General features: G+C 35.9%; 1 protein-coding gene across 4 annotated transcripts in view; it reads right to left on the bottom strand.

Moving 5' to 3' along the window:
* The window catches only part of LOC141428003 (uncharacterized), a 235,181-nt gene that overhangs the window by 31,966 nt on the left and 176,276 nt on the right, over positions 1-26,939 (bottom strand). Inside the window, exon 1 of one of the 4 annotated variants that reach the window (XM_074087656.1) lies at positions 11,464-11,827. The exons of 2 other annotated variants lie outside the window; for them this stretch is intronic. The gene's annotated coding sequence lies outside the window, so the exon portion shown is untranslated. Of the gene's footprint in view, positions 1-10,490; positions 10,641-11,463; positions 11,828-26,939 lie in introns of those variants that run through there. One more of the 4 variants, XM_074087659.1, reaches the window with a different exon arrangement.

Below are 26,939 nucleotides of genomic sequence, written 5' to 3'. Positions count from 1 at the left end.
CGTAAGTTCTTAGAAAATAAAAAAATGGTGAATTAACTCAAAGAACACTTTAATTATTTAAAATAACGCGCAAAAGCCATAATTTGTACGTCCTCTTAAAAATATGTAATTTGTAACATTTTCTTTAAATGGACATTATAAGTTAAAAGTTAAATAAAACAAATAAATTTTATAACGTTTTTAAACTTTCGTGATTCTCACTCATAGTCAAATACCACCAACGGGACTTATCACGCTAACACATGTGTAATATTTACCTCGACGTTTCGTCAACATTGCAGTGGCGTGGTCACGAGTGGACTGAGTGTGGGGTGTCAAGTCTGCCTAGCAGCGCGAGTCCTTCGAACTATCCGCACTTGATCACTAATAGTACAGCACTCGTATCACGAACTACCCTATTGGTGATTTTTATTTGTCACCCCATCACACCGGCTCACAACACTCATCCCGACGTCGACACTTATTAATAACAGGATTCACGAAGATGAAAGCTTATATCCATCGTCCCGGTTGACATTTTATGTTTTTTTTTATTTCAACTGCTTCACGTACCATTCTTGAGTAGAAATGACGTTCCGTGGACAGAATTTTTGGATTGTGAAGCTCAATCCAGTGGTTTGGTCCTGACTCCAACAAATGCTCGGCTATGGCTGACTTGTTTGTTTATAGCTGAGAGGGTCAAGGAAGATATTGCAGCTGTTAAAAATCGCCAAGTAAATAAGTTTTTATCCCGGAAAATAGCATAGTTTCCGGGGGTAGCGATAAACGAACTGATGATGTTGTTGATGACGATGATGATGAAATGATTTTCACTACCACCACTGGCGTACTAACTCTGCTTGCTTGCATTATTGCTTACATGCTGCTTGCTTGCTTGCATGCTTGCTTGCATGTTTGATTGCATGCTTGCTTGCACTATTTTCTTGCATATTTGGGAGTATTCTTGCTTGATTTTTTGTTTGCATGCATGCTTGCCTTCTGGTTTCACGCTTGCTTGCACTATTTATGCTTCCTCTAACACACTGATTGCAGCTGTGAGGGAGTGGGACGCCAGCCCGCTTCATGAGCGCTGGAGGAGATACCATAGACCTGTCATCGCGGGATCGGGGTAACCCGCGATTTTCATCTTACCCAGGCCGATAAAATTGCATGTTTGTTGATTTGATTGACAAAATTACATGCTCACTTGCAAGCCTGCTTAGGTGGTTGCTTACATGCTTGCTTGCTTGCTTACTTGCTTGCATGCTTGCTTGCATGCTTTCTTGCACGTTTGCTTGCACTATTTCTTGCATATTTGGGAGTATGCTTGCTTAAGTTGTTGTTTCAATCACTACAAGTTCTAAAAACCATTTGTTTTGATGCCTCCTACGACCTTACATTAACAAGGTATTTTAATGAACTAAAAGAAGCAAGCTAGGTATTTTAATTTAAGTTACACCCATAAAGTAACCTCAATTTTTAAATGTCTGTTTGTTACTGTCCCTTACGACCAACAATTTACTCTAGTTTTAGCTTTTGATGTCCCTTACGCCATAAGAGTATTCCTTATTTTATAAGTTGCTGTGTTTAATGCCCCTTACGACGTACCAATTACACCTTTTTTTTTAATGTCTGTTTGCTACTGCCCCTTACGACCGACAATTTACTCTAGCTCTTGCTTTTTTTACCCCTTACGCCCATAAAATTATTTATTATTTTATAAATTGCTCTTTTTAATGTCCCTTACGACATTCCGATTATACCATTTTTAACCCTCACCATAAATAATTAATATACAGGCCAATTATTATTATGTATGCATCATCATCTCGGCTATATACGTCCCACTGCTGGGCTTCCTTTATTAGGATCTGTCAGGACAGCTTAAAATAAACAAAGTAGCTAAGAGAAAATTTACCTCAACATCCTTGACTGAAATTCCATTACGGAAATGTTAGCTCGACGTCAAGCCATTAGGGGATCCATCAACTTAATCTTCTTTTTTTGTTTTGCTTTTGGCATCTTATAAAAAAATACGCGCGTTGACAAAAAACAAACGTAGGCAATCAAATACGTCCTCCGTGTTTGACGTGTCTGACATGACTGACCGAATGTGCAATGCGCAAACGCTCGGCGCGTGGAAGGTAGGTAGACGCGTCAGTATTTTGATGTTAGGTACAAGAAATAGGTACAGGCGGTAAGGTTACGCCCAACAACGTCTTGCTTTTTTATCTTATTCGTTATAAAATGTTGGGGTGTAAAGGGCAATGAAACAATAATTGACCCATACGCCCTTTTATTATATTTGTTGGGTTTTTTTTAACGACATGAGCCGAGTCGTAAAGGACATATGAGACTGCCACAGCCCTTACGACCCAAATATTAAAAAAATAATACATTTACGCCATTTTTCAGCTCAATATTTTATATCATGTCCCTTAAGCTATTTTATTTTAAAATAATAAATGTTGATAACAGCAAAAGTAAGGGGCGTATCGTAACTTGAATACTACCAATCGACAGAGAAAAAAAAACTCTAATTTTCTATGTTTAAAAAGTGATTTTCGGTATTTTGTCCTTACGCCAATTGAGACTTCCACCATCGATATATACTGTCATAGCTAAATTTAGATTGTGCATCCTTGTCTAACTGGCTTAGTTAGAAAGAGACATTTAGTGACATATGAAAAAATAGTGAGATCGCAAAAATAATAGAAAAACTATTTGCTACTTTGCCTACTTTATCACTCTTAATAGTTTATTTTCTTACAGTAGTCTTTAGCCTTTGCCCAGCAGAAGGACACAGTTATAGGCTAAATATAATAATAATAATAATAATAGAAGTCTTTAGATATATGCCATTTCGCTCGTGTGAATATCGGTGTAAAAAGTAGTCTGTGTATTTCCAAGATCCGCTGCTTACATGCGATCCTTCCAGCTATCCTAGTATAATAATAATAATACCTAGCCATTTTCGGCTACAGTGACTTGAGTCCGTGTATTGCTAAAGCATTTATAGGCTGGGATGTTTAGCCCATACATGGCGGACGTAGCCGATATCTGCAAAGAACGTCCTTTTGCGAGCAGCGCAGGTCAGGGTACCATTGCCATAATTTTAGTTTACCTTTGTTCAAAGGCGGTTTTGCTTTTTGTTCCTTACGTTTGAAATATAGTAAAACACGCATACACAGATAAAAAAAACATTTAGTAAGATTGTTTGCTAACGAGTATCTCGTATATTTCTTATCATTTCGTTCTTGACCTTATTGACAAAGCACTTATGATGATATTAGGTCAATACGCCTCAGGCCCATTCGTAATAATAATAAAAAAATGTATTTATTTATCAACTCACAAAGGACCACATTAGATACATTTTCACAAAAGTTTGTTTACGCAAGTTTCAAACATGAAGAATCCTTTGCGAGAGACTGGAGTCTGAACTAGGTGGGTACCTGTATTAGGTACAGATCACCAGGCTTTCACCCCAAGGATGCCTAAAAGGACAATTAAAAATTTACCGGCAAAAATATATCAAAATACTTGAACTATTTTAATATACAATACAGGTAAATAATATTAATACTCTAGATTCTACTAGCCATGTAAGCTCGAGTGATTCAATGTCTGAAATTGACTTGGAATTATTATTGAATCAATACCTACCCTAAAATAATATATTTGATGAAATAATACGAAATAAAGAAGCCGAGCTGCAAACATTAAACAGTGCGCACTCGAACTCTAGCACTTGGTTTGAAATCAAGAAATAACAGTTTAAATTCATTATCTCGACTCATTACAAAATTAGATAAATTTAATAATTTTAAAGAAATGATAGAGTACGATGTACGTTGTCGTCCGGCCCGTTATGACCTACGCATGTGAAACCTGGACGCTGACGCAAAAGGACGAACTCTTACTGACATAGTTCGAAGGGAAATGCTGAAGAATGACAGAAACAGGTGGCACATAACTTACTAGAGTAGACACTAGCCAGAAACATTGATCCTTAAAGAAAACATCGTTAGGTAGGTTGTACTGCAAGGCAAAAAGGCTTGGATGGGCAGGACACTTGGAAATAATGGAAGATGACAGGGCTGTTAGGATTATCTCCGCGTGGGCTCCGCGACAAAAATGCCCCGTAGCCCCAGGAAGCGGTGCTAGGACAGGTAGAGGAAGATCTCAGGCGTACAGGCAAGAGAACATCTTGGAGAGAGGAGTGGCCGCTTGAGCAGAGCGGAGAAAAATCATTGAGTAGGCCAAGACTAACAACAAAGGGCTGTAGCACCGCAGGAGACGGAGTAAAGAGAGTACGTGAACATTAAAAAGCGGATGAAAAAGAATTTTACGTCAAAAATGTGACAGTTGTAGAGAAAGTGGTGGTTAAAATTATTGATTAAAATTCAGAATCTAATTGAAATAGTAATGACAAGCTTTTTATGACCATATAAGTTGTGTATAATGAGGTTGTAAGTTCATAGCTAAATTTTAAAAGGAAAAATTTATTTTCTTCTTTTTAGAGCGTTTATATAAAAGCTTTTTTTAAGTTTTTTTTGCTTTTTAGTTTTTTTAACTAAAACTAAAAAATATCTATTCCGCCATCTTGGATGGTCCGCCATATTGGATTTAGAATGACGTCACATTATTTTGCGTGTTGCTCTCAATGAGCCCTTTCATTCGATACCCATAATCGTGGAAGTGCATTAAAAATAACTAATCCGCCATCTTGAATATGGCGGCATATTGGATTTAGAATGACGTCACGAACCTTATCGTGCATTGTCATCCAAACTAAACGTGTATACAACATTTCAGCTCAATCGGTTGAAGATATCTACTTCAAAATTGAGTTCAAATATTCCACCCAAACAAATTACATAGATACATTGCAAGTTAAATGAAAGCTTTTAACTTTTAATAAATAAACAAACAGGGCAAGCCAAAGAAAAGCTTGTAAAAACAATTAAGGTAAAGGTACTTTTAGCAAGGTTTTATAAAGCAACCGTGTTTCGTTTTATGACCTTACGTGTAATTTTTTAGGGTTCCTTACCTCGAAAGGAAAAAACGGAACCCTTATAGGATCACTTTGTTGTCCATCCGTCTGTCAAGACCCTTTTTCTCAGGAACGCGTGGAGGTATCAAGCTGAAATTTATATAAAATACTAATGTCTACTGTCTACTGATAAAATCAAACTTCTAAGCCAACGAAATCAAAAGATACAGCCGTATATGTTGAAAATTTCCGCAAATTTTCGAAACTCGCGAGGGAATCAAAACCTACAGGTTACTTCCCGTGAACTCAGAATCTTGAAATTTGGTACGAAGCAACGTCTTATAGCACAGATAAAGGAAAAATTGCGAAAACCGTAAATTTTTAGTTGAAAAAAAAAAGAGAAATGAAAAATGTTTATTTCACTAAAACAACATTGTTACATAAATTAAGGGTTGGGACTTCCTATTAAGTAAACATCATACTTGTACCTATCAGGAAGCCCCGCTCCTCCATATCACAAGTTGTGGTTATAAAACAAAAACAAAAGAAAGAAAAAGTAAATTTTTAACTATTATACTTAATTAAGCAGTGAGTGTGTATGTGTATGCGTGTGTGTGTGCATGTGTGTGTACGTGTCTGCGTATGTGTGTATATACGTGATTATGATGTACATAAACCAAAGAATTTAAACAAGAATTTATTCAAATCTGACTTTATTATTACTTACAAACAGTTACCACCCATCACTTTCAAAACAGTAAAGTCTCTGTATCCTCATAATTAAGCTTTTTTAACCACTCATTTGTTATTTTTTTACATTTATACAGCTGTAAGTGATATATGTCTAACACTTTATTAATTTACTAGTTAGTTATTTACTTTATTAGTTACATCATATAATAAAAAATATTTATACGGAACCCTCGGTGCGCGAGTCCGACTCGCACTTGGCCGGTTTTCTTACAGCACATTTCGATAAAATAAGAGATAGGTGCAAAATTAAATATGCGGAATCTTACACTAGAAGAAAGTGGTTAATACTCGCAGACAATAACTTTAGATAAAGGAACACATTTTTCGGATAAAGGTCAACCTAGACTTTGTATTCCCCAGGGTTCTGACCTAATTACATTTCCAAATTGGTTTTCGGGTTCTATCTTTTACGGCAATTTTATGCCTCTCAACTTTGGCAATTAAATTGTAATTTGTATTCCTGAGCAAACATCGGCAAGTGTTATTTTATTACCCGACACTGACAGTTTACCCATGTGAGCTTATTTTGTCTTGTCTTTACACTTTTTGATATTATATGACGTAAAAAAAAACAAAATAGATAACGACGTAAAACAGTAAAGAGGGATGGAAAAGGAAATATAACGGCGAGGTTTTTGGCCACATTCAAGTGTTTTACGTCCAAAATGTGACATTTACCAAGAAAGTGATGTTCTCAATTTATTTTTTAAAAGCTTTGTAATAACGGTCGTATCTCAGTATAATGTATAAGTGATAGTTTTAAAATTTGCAGGCCATTTTTCGACCACTTTCTGGTATCCGATTGAGCTGAAATTTGGCATGCTTATAAATGCATTAGGGACCTATATAATTTTGGTGGCAATACAATAAAATAATCTAATAGTGAAAAAAATCTCTGGTGGTCCAGCCAGGATCGTCTCCGCAGGACATAATTATAAAACGCTTTAAATATTTATGGCATCGACTTGAAACTGTATAATATGTGTTGTAAAAGAAGGACGATCAACAGATAAATATGGTATTAAAAATTGCTCTCTATTCACTTTATCCCCTTTATAAAAAATTGCAGCGCCGTTATAGAAACTATATTTACGTCTGGCAATGGCTAAACCCTAGCGTCAAATTGCTACTTAAAAATGTCATATTAGAAAGTTGAAAGGATCATAGAAATAAAATATGCAGGCATTTCCGTAAATATGATAAACCACTGATCTAAATATTCAAAGCAGCGTCTTCTCCGTTTTAACTTAAAAAAGAAAAGGGCTAATGATACTTCTGGGACACATAAAGTTGGCTTAACTACCGATGATGATTTATTAAATAGAGTCTACTTGAGGAGTATCTGCAACATTTAGTAGGTAATCTTTGGAAATGGCCTTATTTCTATTGTGCCTGGTGCTGCATTGAAAATTTAAATAAACAAGTTATTTGGTAAAAGAAAACAGTTTTCATAAAAAATGTTTTAAAATACCATACTAAACAGTAAACCGTGTTGTAAAGTAGTTGTATTGTCTTTGTAATTTGTATTACAAGTTTGCACTTTGCTGCTGATTATACTTTTTCTTAATTACGTAGGTACCAAATTTTAAATCGCTACGATCACTCTTGTCAGAGGGAAATTCGTCTCGCAAGATTTAACCTAAACGTGCCTAAACTAACTAAGTATTTTGCACACACATTGCTACTTAAATGAAATATATTAATTTAAAGCTTACTAGTTGTACTAGGAGTTTTTTAAATGGCTAAAATATGATATTATATACGTTTTCAACCTCTCACCTGCGTCATTTAAAAAACTTAAAAACTGAAGTGTCCAAAAAAAAGGTAATAATCTCAGTCACACAAAATTACTATAATTATAATTTATTTATACCTACTACGTAATCAAAATGAAAGAGTCGCATGAAAAACAGGTGGCGACCTGTAGATGAGAAGGCATAACGGAACAGACAGACAAAAGAAAGCATTTTTGTCGAAACTAAAACAGAAACGTGCTTTGAGCTAGCTCTGTCAAAAACAGACAGTCTGTAAACCTAAGACACATGTTAAGGGGGACTTCATTAAAAAAAACCTATCAATAAGGGAATAAAATAATCCAAAAGTTTAAGCTATTTTTATAACATTATCATATATATATATATATATATATATAACATTTATCAGGACACTAAGACGAAAATCGCAAGTCCAACAACTTGTTATACGTAAGGAGCTTGAATAGACGTCCGGGCTAACAACTGTTTACCGGACAAATTGCATGTCAAACTTTTAGTGCCGCTCCATACGGATATTACTAAACTTTGAGAACCTACACGCCAACGGTACCTATAAAGTATCGTGGCTATTTTTATTGCTGCAAATAAAAATACGCACGAATGTACAAATCGGTTATGGGTGTGTAATGATCTGAATAAGAATTTTAATCCCTTAAGTAAAGGGCGTATGAAACTTTAGTTATAAGAGTACAAAATAGATAATTTCCCGGTGTGTAATGTTCTATAAGTTTTTTTACACATATTAGTACATTGTGTCTTAAGGGCGGTAAGTGAGGAATTACGAACGAGATACTATTAGAAGCCCGAAGTCGAAGACTGAGGGCATGAGACATGTTCGTAATTCCAGTACCTACCGCCCGTACGACATACAATTTTTTCATCACATTTGCGAGTAAAATTGTATATTTGTGAAAGAATAAATATTATTTTTACAATAATAGCCGATACCTTAGGCTGCGCTCTCGGGCAGCGCCAGCGAGCTCCCCGCAGCGTGCGTCATTAGTGCTCGGCGTTCATGTCGTGCAGCTGCAGCAGTATTAGTATGCGCAATTACTCATTTACCGAACTTGGGTTTCATGACAAGAACAAAAGATCGAGGATTTTATTTGGGGGGTTGCAACCAAGGTAGCCTGCATGTTACGACACTTTTTACGAGCGAGTGTGATGAAAATATGTTTGCGTTTGACCCACAATGCCTGCTGGTAAGCGAAGATGTGGCCGTAGATGGAGCACGCTTGCCTTATAAATGCCCTAGGTTTGACGATTAGTACCTTATGAAGAGAAGACACCACAATAGAGAGGTCTCTCCACAGATATAAAAATATAACCTATACTTAATATATTCAGTTTTTTTTATTTTGTTTAACACAAACCTTGACCTGTTATGTCAAGAAAAATTAATCATCCAATTCGGTGCCGTCCTTTGGAAGTTATGCGCGTAAGTACATACATTTCGGCGGTTGAATAATTTATATAGAAGACTAGCTCCCCGCCCCGGCTCCGCACGGGTATAATATTCAAAATAACCCTCCTTTGGACAGTCGGGTAAAAAGGTCTCCGTGCCGATAGCCCATAGTTTGCACGGTTTTTTTTTTCAAAAAACTTCGCGCACGAAGGGTTCCGTGCCGTTATCCATACAAAATTAGACATTTTGATTATTTTTTTTAGCAAAAAACAGCAAAATAATCACGGTTGTGGTAGGTATGGGAGGTCCCCTTAAATATTCATTTCATTTTAACTTTATTATTTATTTTTAAAGTAAATACACAACTAAATATTAGGATGTGAATATTTCAAGCGTCTACCTATTTCGGTTATTAATATCGAGCAAAAACGGAAAAAAATACGTTTGTTGTAGGGAGTCCCACTTAAATATATCTTTTATTCTGTTTTTAGTATTTATTGTTATAGCGATACGATAATCACGGTTCATGAGATCCAGCCTGGTGACAGACAGATTGACAGTGGAGTCTCAGTAATAGGGTCCCGTTTTTACCCTTTGGGTACGGAACCCGAAAAGGTCTCTAACCTAGGGTCTAAACCTCTACACACATTTTTCAGCTCAATTTCCCAGAAACTACACCCGATCCGCATCGACGTAAATGCATTTTTTGGTTAGATTGCTATTTTTAAATTCGTAATATCTTTTGAATGGAACGTCTGATTTGAATGATTCAAAGAGTAATCTGCAGATATTGAAACAGTCTTGAATATGAAATGGTTTATTTAATAAGGATTAATTCAAAGGTATGAATAAAATAGTCTGATTTTAGTTTTCTATTTATATATCTATATTTCTATCAACTTTTAAAATATAAAAAAGTAGTTATAGTGACATACTTAACTACAATAGTTGGACATTATGGTATCGCGAAGTTTTTTGTAGGTATTGATTTATTCTTCAATATTGTAGATCATTTTTTCTTCCTTCTTTAATAGTTTCCGCAGCGCATGCGATGAAAGACGTTTTATGACTAATTAAAAAAAATATATAATATAGCCTATGTCACTCGGAGATAGTGTAGCTTCCCAACGGTGAAAGATTTATTTTAATCGGTCCAGTAGTTTCGGAGCCTATTCAATGCAAACAAACAAACAAACAACAAATCTTTCCTCCTTATAATATTAGTATAGATTATACATAAATTTTGATAAACAAAGACGACTTCACATATTATTATATCTGTTACATAATACATATAACTGAAACTGGTCAGAAACTAGTTATCCAGGTCCTAGAACTTTCTTTTGTTACAAGTATTTTGACAACTAGCCTTAACCCGCGGGTTTGCTCGCATGAACCCAAACTGAAATTGAATTGCAATGAGATCCTTCGTATGTGTGTGTTTAGTTGCGCTTTATTAAAATACCTACGCAAATTATGTCTTTACACTAAGCGGTTGAAACTTTGTACATCCCGATTCCGTGGGAACAGCGGAATAAAAAGTAGCTTAAATATTATTCTCGAGTTACAACTACATACATACCTCCTCGTAAATACCAAATTTCATTCACAGCCACGCAGATGTTATAGCGTATAATAGTGACAAACACACACGTACACACTCTCAAACTTTTGAATTTGTTTAATATGTTACAATACAACTACAATATTGTTTTAGCAACTCAACATGTATAACCACTTGTTCCAGAGAGCTGTGCCAATATGAGCGCATGCCTAAACAAACAGAAAAACAAGACAAACGAGTTTTAAATTCACATGAACCTTAATTAAACTTTTCATACAATATAACTATGTATATGAATATGATACGCTATTACATCTATACTCGTAGTTATATAAGAATGTCGTTGCGCGCACTATTTCCGTATTCAAGCTGGATTAACGAAATATAATGCCGTCTCTATTTATTTTATCCGATTCAATAGAGATGGTATCTTTATCTATCACAAAGTTACAAGAACTTAACAAGGAGTAGAGAGGCAAGTCGTAAGAATGATAAATTCGAATATAAATAGCTTCCTTCCAATACGATACCATTGCAATACGCAAGCTTTTTTTTTTGCGCCTTAGCATGAGATCTGTACATGTAACTTGTTTTTTTTAATAGACGCCTTTTGGTTTTAGTTCTAACGCGTCCGTATATAGACATGTTCAATGTTCACCTTCTAATTTACGTTCAATATTAAATGATGCGAAAAGGGTATAGTTATAGGGTATGGTAGGATAAGGTAAGGATAGGGGATTTGAACTTTTTTACATATGCACATATTTAGTACTAAAATGTTATTATTTGAACAAATAAATGATAACAGGAACAGCCGTTCAGGTCATTGGATGAAAAAATACATCTAGATTTATTAGTTGAGCCTGGTTTAAGTTTGAACGTGCTCTACATTTTGACCCATTAAACTGAGCTTAATCTAAAGTTCGATTATATTTTTCCAGCAAATGGTCAGTAAGTCAATAGAACTGAAAATGCTGCTATCAGGCATTACCTTCAGGGCACAAAGCAAAGTATCCTACACCACTTGATACAGTTTTCCGGGTAAGGTCACCAGTCCTCTTCTAGATAACGCTAAACTCACTGCGTTTCTATGTTTCTCATATCACGAGCAAATAGGGCAGAACAAATATTACGCAACACTGTTCCTTTGAGAGCACTTTTATCCGGAGCGACGGAAGAAACAACCATTATTTTTTATAGTCAAATGCACTCAACTTGTCTTACAATGTCGTCGTGTTTTTAAAGGTTATATTTTGTTTTGTGCGCGAGAGTTATTTGAGTTGTGCGCAGATCGCCGTGCGACTGTCCAGGCCCCTTCGGTGGATGATCCATTATCGTTTGATGGGCCACCTCCGTTGAGGTCCGTGTCATTGTGCGCGTGCGTACCACTTATGATATGGATAGGCGCTGAGCGATAGTATAACCCAGTAACTGATCTACATACAAACAACGTATTGAAATTGCAGTACGCATCATTAGTTCATTCCTGGCTCGATCTCGTCTGAATGAGCGGGGAAGGAGGGGAGAGCGGGTGAACGTACAAAAGCGGGTCCGAATTTGGCGCGTTTCTAGATAGGTTACTTGTTTATACTGTGGTTGAGTGGTGACCGATCGGATATTGAGTCGCTGAACTCGGTTAAACGACGAGTGAGACTCTGATTCATGAGAAAATAATTGATTACTAACCATTTTAGAATAATGAAATGAAATGAAAAAAAGTTTATTCAACACACACATAATAGTTACAAACAAAAGTTACAAAAATAGTTGAAATACAAAATATGAAATAATATATAATTTTATATGTGTGAGTGGAAAGGTCCCGCCTCGGCATAAATGCGGACTCCTGGGATGGAGTCAGCGCTGGTCTTCCGGCGGGACCATATAATAATAGGGAATAGGTACTCAATTAATTGTTTGATAATTAAGTTCACTGTATTTCTTTGACCTGCACCTAATACATTTTGCAACCTGCACGCCTCATCTTGACGTTTAAAAACTAGCTTCAACATAAATACGGAAATATAACACAAATGATTTTTAATTAACTATTTGTCAGAGTTAATAATGGGAATGATTTGTGAACATGAGTTTTAATTCGAATTCCAAATGAGGTCTTCGACATGATAATTGGTATATTGTATTCCAATCCAATTTATGACAAGCGTAAACAAAGACGCCATTAACCAGACCATAAACATTTAGTGATGTGAAAACCTAAACCTATTGCAAAATAATTAATCTGTTCAGTAAATCGATTATTTATTAATTGAATAGATCAACGTATTTTTGTCTATATTGTGCTATTTACAATACTTGATTTAATTCCAAAGACTGTTTATTCAATTCAAAAGCAGTAACATTTTTTTATTCTAAGGAAACTAAATAAAAATCGCTTCTTCATCTGCGCATTAATCTATTTTTAAAATGTAAAATTTTCCAACATCTCTACGCTAGTCTATGGTACTACAGATAACGTCAGATTTTGACGAAGATTTTTCAAATGTAAAATAAATATTGCAATCAAGTGATTTTTGGTGAATAAAGTGATTAGACATCTAGTTAAAAGACTCGAATTATAGATAAATGTGTTATTGATTCGATCCCGTGGTTGTTTATACAAGAATTTTGATGAAATCGGTTTGTTTACACTTTTAATAAATTGGATTGGCATAACGTATAAAGCAAACATCCAATATGCACGTTGCACTGAGTTGCACATACGCTCGTATGTGCAAGTTTCAGGCTTGTGTATTTAAAAAGGCATGCCTGTGGTATGGAAGTAAGTGAATTGCACAGACGCCGTATTGCCTAACATTTCTGGCGCTCGCGGTCGCAATCAAATGACAGTTTTACATACAAAATCTGTCATTTGATTGTGATGGCGAGAGTCAGAAACATTAGGCAATACGGCCTCGAGTTGATTTTGTGACATTCGAATGCGGTGTCGGGGCTTCATTATAACGTGACATGCCAAAACCATAGCCAATAGCCATGCCAAACATACCAAAACCATAGCCATGCCAAACATACCAAAATCAGGCCTTAGTTATATTCTATCTCCTTATTGTACATAATATGTATGAATATAACACTTAACAAGAGAAAGAGATGCACAAAGGAGATGTTAACACATTAGAAACAAGAGTAGACACAATGTTTTAGACTATCGCGGTCATTAATAATTTTACAAGCTTTTATTTAGTTTCACTTGTACTGTTCTTTGTGTCTGTCTGTCTGTAATCAGATCTTGCATGTTAAATTCGACCAACTTCCAGTAGTTAGATTAACTTGAAATTTGGTATTACTTATGTAAATTGCGTGACAGTACAATGATCTGGTTAGTCCGGCCAGGATCGTCTTCATAGGACGGAACTCTTCAACGGTTAATGGCATCGATTTGAAATTCGGTATGCCAATGTAGCTTGGGTGACAATACAAGTACAGTCAACAAAAAGTACAGTCAGCAAAAAAATGTTACTCTGTCATAAGTAAGTATATAATATATGGTAGAGCAGCTCAACCAGTCAGACCAACCATTAACAAATAAGTTAACAAAATAATTATAATTTGCAATTTTTATCAACAAAGACATAAGAAGCATAATACCGGGTGGTCCCTGTAACAGGAGCAAAAAATTAAAACACAGGTTCTGCTACTCAAATGGAACTACTTTAGTTCTGCAACTTTCAAAACTTAAGTCATTTTATCATTATTTTTATTTCAAACAAATTAAATGGTATTTTCAATGTGGGGCATCCAATGCCTAAATGACACCGCCTATCACGTAAAAAAATGACGGATTTCGCAATGCATTGCTTGTTAAAAATCATAACGCAAATTATTTTCAAAAGTTATAAACTAAATTAGCTCAAGATGAAGAGTGGAAGCTGTGGCTTAATTTTTTGCTCCTGTTACAGGGCCCACGTTGTATATGTTTCAATATGTGAGATATGGCCTGCTGCAGGCATCGGATAAATTTAGAAGGGCAAGAACTTTACTGACGATCTCGTACGATCACTTGTCTACTAATCCTTGAAACTAAATATAGAGTTCAAAATGGACACTGTAAAATAAACACTACTTCGCCACGTACTGATCATATCTTCTACGTAATAAGTATAGGAAACAGGAGAAAGGAATGATATCCTGTTATTTACAATAACCCAAGCCTTCCATATTTTTTACCTGCTTGAAAGTTGAACGTGTACACAATATCACAAAAATATGGATGCTGGAAACCACTAAATTTATTTCCGCTAGCAAAACGTACGCTACGGATAGTAGAAATATCAATACCGCACGTGCAAAAGGGAAAAGTATCGAATTTTCCAAATTTCACCAGTATTTTTCCGATGAGGAAAAGATTATACACGTGATACATAATAAATCTTGACGCATTTCTCACATTTATATTTATATATTGTGGTTTAAATTATAAGTACAGTCACCAGCACCAATATCCGACACAACATAGCGTGCATAAATAATCTGTCACGACTTTATTTCTATAGGGCAGGTAGGACGTATGTATCAGATATTTTTGCACGCTCCGCTGGGGCAGTTATGCAGGCAGGTGACTGAGAAGGGCTATGTATACTATACCAACCAAAACTAAACTTGAAGCACACAAATCTCTTTTAGTGACATTCCACAGCCTAGTACGTCGTTACTGAAATAAAAAGCAGTGCAAACATTTTATTTGATCGTTTGTGAGAGCTGTAACTAAGTTTATGGTTATGGCTGGAAGTTTAGATGTTAATAGGCTTTTCTGGCGATTAGACGAAACAACACGATGTCACTCGGTAGCGAAACTAAACTAAAACTTGATATTTCAATGCAAAATAAAATATTTGTGTTCGTAGAAGGTATCTTTTTTTTATGTACCATCAGCCAAATAAGTGGTCTATCAATTTTTAAACAAGTTCCTATTTAACGAATATGTCGCTAAAGTCGAACTTTCAAGTTGACAAACACATCTTTTGGCATTATTGTTTTATGATATGCAAACGATTATCAAGTTTAGGGTGGTAGACCACATATTTGGCTGATGGTACAAGATCCATGACTTCAGAGTAAGCATTCATATGCATCACATAAACGCTTCCACGCATGAATCCTTACAGACGTAATATTTTTATATCTTACAACACATTATAATCTACCACTAATACTTACGAGTATCTATGTAGGTGTCTATTGGCAGTATTGTTTTATGACATGCAGCTGATGGTACTATTTTAAATAGACTCCATAAAAATAACCATATATATGTGTATGTATATCTCAATGTCTGACAATTGTGTTTGTTACTTGTTTTGTACAATAAAGAGTTTACAAACATACATACATAACCAATTTCAATCACGCCTTAAAAACTGCTAGCTTGACACGATAACAAGTAATAAAATTGGTCTCAGGTATGTTTTCATGACTCACGCCATGCTCTTGTTGTTTTTCATCGTCGATATGAGGTACATATCCTATCTTTAGACCTTTATATTGACAACGCATGTGCAAGATTGTGTCCATAGCTGCTGATGCTCACTTACCATCAGGTCACTCTTGCTGGTTTGCAACCCTGATTAATAAAAAAAATACTGTTCACTGAAATATTTGAAACAAAGTAATCGCGTTGTTCAAATATTCATGGCATACTTTTGGATTCCCCACATGAATAAAGTTTACGAATCACCCGTGAGCTGGTTGCTAAACGAAACATAAAACATCCGTTTGTTTTATACACAAGATCGATAAAACCGAGCCTTTACGTAGGTAAAACAAATATTTTCAGTCCAATTTCCCTTACAATAATTGTCAATTAAAAATACTGGTTTATGAAACGCTCAAGGTCTCTTTACGGTGCTAGGAATTATTTATTTCTCTTTGTGAGTATGTATGTCGCAAGTCGAAAAGGTTTAGCCTTTGGGTCAAAATAGAAACATTGTTTTGAGTAAAAATATCAGTCTGCGTTTTTCTGCTGGTACCAGAATTTATCTAGCTAGAGGCACGGCAGTGCCCCCGCCAAATCGAGCGCAAAGAAAATTACTGTACCTACTATCTTTTTTCGAAGCATTTTGGCGTATTTTCACGCCTCTGTCTTGCAGTACGGGGATATTCAAGAAGGTTGAAATTCTGTTTATTTGATAAATCAAAGGTATACCTACTTCAAAAAATTGTCAGGAGGGAGGAGGGAGGTTTATCTCCTGAAAAAAAAGGCATTGTTGGTTACGCGGTATTGCAGTATCATCCACGATAGGTAAAGCGCACTAATTTAGAAGCCAATCGTTTTAAAAAAATACTATACTAAATATTTAATGCACAGACATCCGTAAAATACACTTATAGTACCTACACAAGTATAAATTAAGTAAATAATATAATATTTATAGATTTGCAGGGATATATTTGCGCAACGTATGCTACAAGGAAAATTTACATTGAGTTTGCTTATCGTGGGAGGGAAGTGAGCACGTTTCAAGAAAGGGTGAAAAAGTATATACGTAAAAGCAGTGCGGTGAGGATACATAAGCAATGCAAATCATTGATGCACAATCTTTTCCTTTTCATAAAATATTGAGACGAGAACTAACGAGCGCGGCGCTTTACTGCAGCCTAATGTCTCATCCTTTCTGTTGAATATAGTGACTTTGTTCAGGTGACGTTGATTCGACATAGCGTAAATCATCATCATCATCATTATCAGCCGTAGGACGTCCGCTGTTGGACATAGGCGTTCCCCATAGACCTCTAGCTGCTTTGGTTGGAAGCGGCCTGCATCCACCGAGAACCACTTTCTTTCTTGGCTTTAACCACATCATCTGGTCATCTCGTTGGTGGACATCCGCTTGCCGATAGTGGGAAATGAGTGGAAATTATTTATTTATAAGAAGCCGTGTGGTAGCTTAGTGGTGGCTTGTGGTCTTTTGAGTTTATTTCAAATTTAGCACGAGCTTTTCCGTGAAGTAAAACGCCATGAGAAAATTGATAATATTGTAATTTTGAAATAAAACTCGTTCTTTTTTTACAACATTTTACTTTAAAAAGCTTCCGTCTTCGATTGATACCTCAAAAAGTTCACCGTGCAGTTACTATCATAATGTAAGAAGATCTGTGCTATTTAGTAGAAGCTAACTTTATCAACGCAAGTTTCAAAATTGCCGTCATCAGATGGTTTCAGTCCATTGCTGAATAAATAATGTAATTTATTCATGTCAAGGAGAGAAAATACCAACAAAAAATAAACACTCTTAACTTAAGAATAGTTTAAATCCAGAAGGCCCCCTCGTGTTGTCCCCGGCGCAAACCCATCAAACTGGCCGCGTTACCACGTTGAATGGCGACGGACACTTTGCAGCAGGTACAAACCCTACCTCTATCATGATATCCCAGTAAGCAATATCCCAGTAAGCAAAAACTACAGAGAGCTCTCTTTTTCCAATTTCTCCCCGCGGCTTTGCCAATTTCATCGCTCTACTTAACTTAAGATATTGGTATAAGTTCTGAAATAGTTATGATGGTATAAAAGCTAGACCAATAAAGTGAACCGTCCAAACACAACATACGGACCATTCCACTGAAATTTTAACACTCTCTAAAAGCGTTAAAATGCTAGAGGTTCTATACACATTAAATATTGACGCTAGCGGACGAATAACACCGCAATCCACTTTATAAATGAGAGCATGCACTAATTGACTTAGTTTAGCAATATATTCGATGCAGGCCCTACACCACGAAGTGCAAAACTCGCACTTCGTATGTTGCCATCCCGCTGACGCTTATGACATTTAATACGCGAGTGAAAGGGACGATGCGATACGAACTTCGATTTGCGAGTTTCGTAGTAGCCCCTCAGGTCGTCGATTATTTTCAACAATTCTGATGCCCAGAAAGTCCGGAAACTGTCGGATTGATTGGAAATTGTTGACGGGCGTTTGTATCGATTTGTTTGTAGCGTTTTTTAGGGTTCCGTACCTCAAAAGGAAAAAACGGAACCCTTATAGAATCACCCTCAAGACCCTTTTTCTCAGGAATGCGTGGAGTTATCAAGCTGAAATTCATATCAAATACTCAGGTCTACTGTCTTTTGGAGCTGTGAAAAAATAAAACTTCTAAGCCAATGCAATCAAAAGATACAGCCGTTCATGTTGCAAATTTTCGACACCCGCAAGGGAATCAAAACCTACAGGGTACTTCCCGGGAACTCAGAATCTTGAAATTTGGTACGAAGCAACGTCTTATAGCACAGATAAGGAAAAAATGCGAAAATCATAAACTTTTAGTTTCATCATATAATAAAAATATTTGTACGGAACCCTCGGTGCGCGAGTCCGACTCGCACTTGGCCGGTTTTTTTTTAATGCAACGTTAGTGGGATTCGCGATGTAGATTTTGGGGATTCACACGGGAAACCCGGAATTTAAATTCAATTGCTCGGTTTGGTGGTTTACGCGAATAAAGGGTAGTGAATAAATGTCATGGAAATCTTAACACCAAAACTTGTACTATGCGACCGATAAAAATCGTTATATAGCATAGATAAACACATATTTACTTAAATACAATATTAAACATCCAAGACTCGAGAGAAAACATTATATTTACCATGTTATTTAATAAACGTTTTAACCCATTTCATGTTATTTGAAATTTGCAACAGTTTACAACGATTGTAATAATAACAACCGTTTCTAACCGAATGGTGAAAAGCGTTTACAACCGGCCCGAGCCAGTTTATTTCCTTAAAGTGGTCTTTTAATTACGCCGTTAATCACGGGCAACGACATAATGTGTGTCTAATCACTTTTTGTAGTTTAGCAGATTGCGTCGTTAAAGTTTAAAAGAGTTAGGTGACAATCGTTAAAATAATTTGCATGAGGAAGTTACTGGTGTTTTAACTGAACTCAGATGTACCTATTCACAAAGTTTATTTTGACAATTTCTATTGCTATTTTATGTTGGTAGTATTATGTATTGAACGTACGGTCATGGGCATAAATATTATATACGTTACCAAAACGTCAAAAATATCTGTACACCTTCATGCCACTAAACATAGTACAAGCTTTACTTAGTTTGGGACTAGGTCAATTGGTGTCAGGTGTCCCATGATATTTATTTATTTGTTTATTTATGTTTTGACGCTATGGCTGTATATATTTGTTTGCATTCGGCTGTACGTATATTTGCATTTATTTTAATATTATTATATTGCATTGTATTTTTAGGGGTCTGAACCTCAGTTGGCAAAAACGGAACCCTTACAGGATTACTTTGTTGTCAATTATATAACGAAATAAAAATAGTCACAACCAATTACCGACAAAAATAACGAAAACACGGCGAGAAATTAAAACAACAGATCGACATCCCCATCGTTATCACAACATTCCACCATTTATCGGTACGAGCCGACTCACTTCAGTGTGTTTATGTAACCCGAATCGATATCGATGGGGTCGACTTGACAAGTGTACCATTTCATTTAGAGGTACCCTCTGATCTAATTTGTCCTGCCCTCCCCTATCCCCACAACGGGTTGCTGGGGAACTGCTGCCTTTTTCACTATCCGTCATATGTAATTTGACAACGTGGGAACAACATGGGAGGCTATTATGCTCGAATGGGACGTCCTGGGACATATTAAGAATTCACTGCGCATTGCTATTTTTTCTTCACTACAGTAAGAGCTTTTATTGCAACGTTGCACGGAAAAACGATAATGGTAAAAAAATATAACGGTTTTGGTTGTTTCCTTTAACTTAACTCAGTCGAACTAATTAATTACTTCGATAACCAGCTATCCAAATTATTTAATACCATTGTGGGACAGAATTCATTGTAAATCACACAAAAGTGCGTTACTTTATGCTGGCATGTGTGTAGCATGTGGTTTATCTGGATTTTGGATTTGGAATTCTTCGGTATCAATCTCACGTACGATCGATTCAGAAAGCCACCTTAGATTAACTTAGGTATATTCTGGCATATAAGCTAACTTTTATCGTAATTAAATTACCTAGTTGAAATTATCTTGACAGAGGTCTATGACTAAACTTTAGTTTTTTTATTATTTCCGGCTAATTAGAAGCTAGATAACATTTTAATTATAAGGTAAACCCTCCAGTGAATGAACAAAATCACGTTTTTTGCCTAAAATAATCAATATAGCCATTTCCACCAAATGTCGTATTTTTTTTCTTACCGGCAACTCGATTTCCTATGCAATGGCAACAATCGGTAAATTTATTACCGTACCGTACCCTACCTGTTAGAACACAATTTAATCCCAAAAAAAAATTCAAATTCGGTTAAAAAAACGAAGTGCCGAGAATAGACCAAAAAATAAGCGAGAATTAGCAAGCAAGCCGTACTGCATTTAATTAAACAATACACAAACACTCTCAGAATACAGCAAACTCGGTAGACCACAATTTTAGGTTAGCCAGGTCTCTGCCCGTTCGGCGCTGCTCAACAACTCCGTGAAATTCATAAGCGGCTGCTTTAATGAAGTCCGGTATTCCGAGTACTGCCTTTTCGCAACGTAACGTTTGGCAACCTGTTTTATTTCGCAACTTTCCATTTCGCAAACTCTAAAACTGTTAATATTTCAGAGCCATCGTGTAGAACCCTTTAGGTTAGTTTAGGTTAGTTATATAAAAATTCTGAAATATTCACTGTTTCAGAAATATTAAATGGTTGGGAAATGAATAGTTGCGAAATAAAACAGGTTGCCGAACGTTATTCGCCGAAACATTAGTAAACCCCGGTATTCATAAGGTCTACGGGTTCTAACAGACATTTTGCAGTGAAAGGTCCCGCCGCAAACTGCATCTATCCCTTAATGGATAATGACTTAAATGAAGGTTACTCAAAGGAATGATTTAATCTACATGAGGTTACCGACCGGGCATCCCGATGATCCAGTTGGTAGGATACAGTCAAGTGCAAAAGTAAGTATCTATTCGAACCAGTCTGTGGTACTTATTTTTGAAACTTTGAATAAGTTCATATTTTTGCACTTGACTTCACTTGCCATGTACATGGCGCGTATAGCCAGGAGATGCGGATTCGAATTTCGTCCGGTCCACCAGAAAATATTTATGGTTTTTATAAAATCTCAGAGAACATCCCTGTAAAATTTAACACGGATGCTCTTCATAAACTTTAATCGGATCTCTTCATTAACTTTTGTCGAGAAAACCATAGTGAAATTGATTACTAAAAGGTTCCGCCCTGATACATGATTCAGTATTCGACTGTACCAAATTTTTGGATATTTTGATAGTAATCGGATGGTAAACAAATTCGAATAGGTAACTAATTTAAAAAACGTGAAAACGAGCATAAATTGTGTGTAATCAAACTACCTACTTACTTACCTCTTAAATAAATTATTTTTGAATGAGCTTAGTTTTACTGAACTTCATAAAATAACGAGCAACTCTACTGCAGGTGGTAGGACCTTGTGCAAGGTCCGCCCGGATTGCTACCACCATCTTGCTTGCTAATCCTGCCGTGAAGCAGCAGTGTTTGCACTGTTGTGTTTCGGCGTGGAGAGTAAGACAGCCGGTGAAACTACTGGCACTTGAGGTATCCCATCTTAGGCCTCTAGGTTGGCAACGCATCTGCAATCCCCCTTGTGTTGCAGGTGTCTATTGGCGTTGGTGATCTCTTACCATCAAGATACCCACTTTCTCGTTTGCCATCCAGTCGAACAAAAAAAATTATGCGTGATAGACTGTTTTTTTAAACCGTTAATAAACATTTATTCGTTTTTAAAGAATATAAAAGTCTATCACGAATAATTATTGTAGTAGACACATTAACTTACATATTAAGAACAGTTCTATCAGAACACATTTTTAATTTTCATTCAATTTTTATGGAATAATCGAGAAAAACTAACAAAAATGCAACATTGCCAGCTCAGCAGGTATAAGCGTCCAAACGTGATACTTGTCGGTGCTGCGGTGATACGTCACGCTAAAGTGATACAAGCGTGGATCCACCTTTAGATTTCTTCTGTCTTGATATTTTATCTTAGTTTCACGTTCAATACACTTAAGCGTACTTTATACTGAAAACAAAAGACAATATAATTTTGCTAAAAGCAACAAACGAGGTTACGCCATTCTTGTTAGGGCTAGGCCGTGCCGTAAAGGACGGTGACGTCATAACTCAGTCCTTCGTTGCCTTCGTTACTGGTATAACAACCGAATAGCCCTTGCCCGGGAACTTTATTGCATAACACGCTAAATTACATCGTCCGTGTAGGTATGTTACATCATCAAATCATTTTCTGTTTCCGCGTAGTAATCCTATAGTGCCGCTATAATAATTATCGCGTAACAAATAATTTCACAAAATAACATACAGACGAATTGAAAACCTCCTCTTTTGAATTCGATTGAAATACTTAGGTTGATTATTTTATCGTTTGCTATTAAAAAAGGAAGGGAAGTATATCTCAAGGCCAGTGTCAAAAATTAAAAGTTGCAAATTTCATAGTTGAGTTGAGGCATTCCTTTACAGAGCAGGTCCATATTCAATGTCTTTTGGTTACGGTACGTAGTATTACAAGGTAGTAGCAAAGTAGAAATTTGTAATACATTAATGAAATTCAGATTTACAACAAAATTTTACCATTGGCACTCGATTCTCACATCGAGATCGTTGCGATAATAACAGCCCGAACGTCGACGTAAACAAACTCCATTTAGCACAAGATAAATCACTGTTTATTATATTTACACGACGATGGTATAGCCAAAAGGAAAGGTAATGATTTTAGCAGTCTACGTATAATTATATTTACGTATGTTCCACCGTAGCGTCTAGACTACTCATCCGATTTTAATAATTAAGGTGTTTGATCAAAACGATTACACGCCGAAAGTAATTCGGGAGTTCCAGTTTATTTACGCAAGGTGCTACAGTGACTTAAAGTTTGAATCCACCATACACTTGAGTTTTATTGGGTCTACGCCTTGCCAGCGTTCCCAAGGGCCCAAGCACGTGTACTGATAAAAACTTTCGTAAACTCCGTAACACCAACAAAGTTGTAAAAAGGAAATCTAAAATTCTTTGCTGGTATTTATCCCGTAACTGGCCTACTGAAGTAATGTCAAACTTCTATCACGTATAGTCATGTATTTAACAATCAAACCAAAGATATTTTATTAAATATTTATAAAGATATTTTGTTTTTACTGATAAAAGACCATTTTTTTACAGGTAGATTTAGTCCACGTTAATCTGCGAAAGGTGTATAAAATGTAAACCATAATTAAACGAAAAATCAATAAATATGCTGAAAACACTTTTTATATACCATGTTCGCTTTCCTAAATCGTTTGAACATCACACCCTCCGGGCAGAAGTTGGAGCACAACGATGCTATAATGTTAACGAAATGAATTTTAACTCTACCACTGCCAACGCAGCCCTTTACAGTGCTTCCAAATGGATTAATCCAGCTATCATCCTTCTACACGTGAAAAGGAGCACTTTCTTGCCACTGGTGAAGACAATCGAAATAGTGACCATTTTTAGCCACTGAGGAGCATTCTTTATGCATGACCTTTACGATAAAAAAATCGTATCGTCACCCTTATTAATACAGCATTAAGACTCGAACGCGTCTCGGCTTAAGCGGTAAAAGGCATTTGTATTCATTGAAAGCTTGCCGATATGAGAAAAATGTGAATTTAACAGCCGCAGTAGTGATCCGGTCGCCGGAAGACTGTTCGGATCGTCTTTACGACCGCGTTTTATAGATACGGATACAAGCTTAAATAGTAAAAAAACTGGCAATAAAAGTCATCAAAACAGAACAGTTATGAACGACAAAAATAAAGCACTTCATAATGCAGAATTACGTCAGCTGTACAATAGGTATTTTCAAAAAAAATATCCGTTTCTTGGTGAAAGAATATTGTAAAAAAAACCAATTAGGTTACATCTATCTACTACCAAAGCTTCTAGTGAAAATGGTAATTAATTAATATTTAATTAATTAATACACTAAATTCAAAAGGTTTCATTCAAATAAACGTGATATAAACACGCGGCTTTAGTTTAATTAGAAATTCTCTTTACATTGTAGAAACAAAAATATTTCTTATCTCTTACTTCGGGCTGTATTATCTATCAAGTATATTCCTATTTTATGAACTCTATAGCACAGCGGCAGAATGTTCTTCTACGAGTATTAACTGGTGAAAAATGTATTGACTTTAATAATATAAAAAATTATTTATTTTTCTTCACCACCACCAGGTACAGTTTTCTACATTGGTACTTAGTTACTGCATAAGGAAGTCAGACCCGTGTGGCTAAGACTGATGCCCGAACTAGGATGAACCTGTGTGTCAGGTCACCAGGAAATCACCAGGAATATCAAAACTAAGAAAACTCGTTGTAGTGGCAAAATTATAGGTACCATATAATCTTTTACCTTAAAATTCACCAGCCTGAACTTCACCTTGCCTGAATTCGCGGCACGTATGTTACGTGACATTGCTTATGGGGCCCCTATCGATCGGAGTAGGTAGTTCTCGTTGCAGATGGGGTTTTCTGTTTCGTCTAATAGCTGCACAAGGTAGTTTGTAGGTGTTTTTCAACATTTTCTAATGGTATCATATTTATATAACTGACTTTAGGTACCTCGCAAATTTTGTTGAAATCGGAGAGATAAACTCAGGGTACATCGGTTAGAAATGCCCAATTGAAAGAATTTTCCTGTTAGATAAAGTACGAGGTAACGAATCAATAAAAACTTGATAATTTATAAAATCATCATCATATCATGATCATCCCAGCCTATATCCGTCCCACTGCTGGGCACAGGCCTCCTCTCAGAATGAGAGGGCTTGGGCAGTAGTTCCCACGCGGGCCCAGTGCGGATTGGGAACTTCACACACACCGTTGAATTGCTTCGCAGGTTTGTGCAGTTAAAATAAAATAAAACCATAAAACTGTTTAAGTTAAAAATATTTATTTATTTTCTAATTCACAGTTGACAATATATTGAATGATGTTCTGAAATACATTTGCGATTTCCATCAAAGGCGTGACTACATTTTTAATTTCCATTTGAATTTGTCCGCATGAAATACATACTTTTATAAGGTTGTTCTGTTTAATGACGATTTGTCTTGAAATTTCTTGTGTATATTAGAAGAATAACAAAACATAGGTCCTCGAAACTGTAAAAGAAGTTGAAGCCAAATATTTTGATTACGTTTCCACAGAAAATCAAATTTTCCAACAAGATTAATGAATATGTAAATGAATTTCGAAAGCAACTTTCTACTTGTTTTGTTAAAATATAAACTGATTCAATAATACTGCTTTAGCAAGTGAAAAATATTTCCAGCACACTATGAGTTCGAGAAAAAATATCTAACAGAATGTAGAATAAACAGTATTCGTGTCTTTGTGAGGTAAAATTTCATTCTCTTCAAAAGAAACTAGTATTCTGAAAATGAAAGTGTTACACACTTAAACAAATGCGACGTGCACTATCCAGAAAAAGAGTTCTTCTCAAGTGCCCACAAATCTGTTGAACTGTAGCCTTCTTGCCCTGAGCGACCCAATTTGAAAAGCCGTTGTGAAAGAAAGGAAGTTTTTAGTCTCTTTGAGAGCTTGTTCCTAGAATGCCAGGCAATTTCTTGATTTTATGTTCAACATTGCACATTTTTGAAGAGGATTTAGAAATAAAAAGTGCATAGATTATATTTTGAAAGTGGTATTATATCAAAAAAGTATTGAAGAATTAAAGGAGTCAACTTTTTAATATTTAGAAAAATTTACTAAAACTATGAATTTTACACCCACGAACGTCTCTACGTCTACAATTCTATCATCTCTCGAGTATTTGATATTGTAATACAGTCCTGTTGTCCTATAAAGTTGACTATAAGTCGTTGCTTAAATACAAAAGGGCCACAAGTCAAAAAAAATTTTTTTTTTTCAATCGCAATAATTGCATTTTAAATGCTACTTAACGTGCAACTATTGCAATTTTTTTTTATTATTTGTAGCCCTTTTGTGTTTAAGCAGCGAAGTATACGTTGATCACCATTATAATCACTGCGTGATTGTCAAAAAGTAGTTAGCATAGGTACAAACTTAACGTAAAGCATACGTCCGTGCGTGGGCGAATATTTGAGCGTTTTGACCTCTCGGTCAAACGTCATTAACGTCCCATGTTTATTACCACAACGGAAAGACAAGTAACAAGAATTTTAATTACGCTAAATTCAGAATTGGTATTGTCATACTTTCATAAAAAATTAACCCTGGGCTAATGCCCCTTTTTATAAAACGCTGCAAAAACGCTGAATATTCACCCGCGTAGGTTTAGATATTTTTTATTGCAGTTACCATTAGGTAAGGTAAAGGTGCTGGTCAGTTTGTAATAAGAAAATACGATTTAAAAATGAAACTACCCTGAGATTC

Source organism: Choristoneura fumiferana, chromosome 5 (genome assembly GCF_025370935.1).
Source record: "Choristoneura fumiferana chromosome 5, NRCan_CFum_1, whole genome shotgun sequence".
Taxonomy (NCBI): Eukaryota; Metazoa; Arthropoda; class Insecta; order Lepidoptera; family Tortricidae; genus Choristoneura; species Choristoneura fumiferana.
The sequence above is the reverse complement of the archived record's forward strand: the minus strand, read 5'-3'. Positions and strand labels throughout refer to the sequence as shown.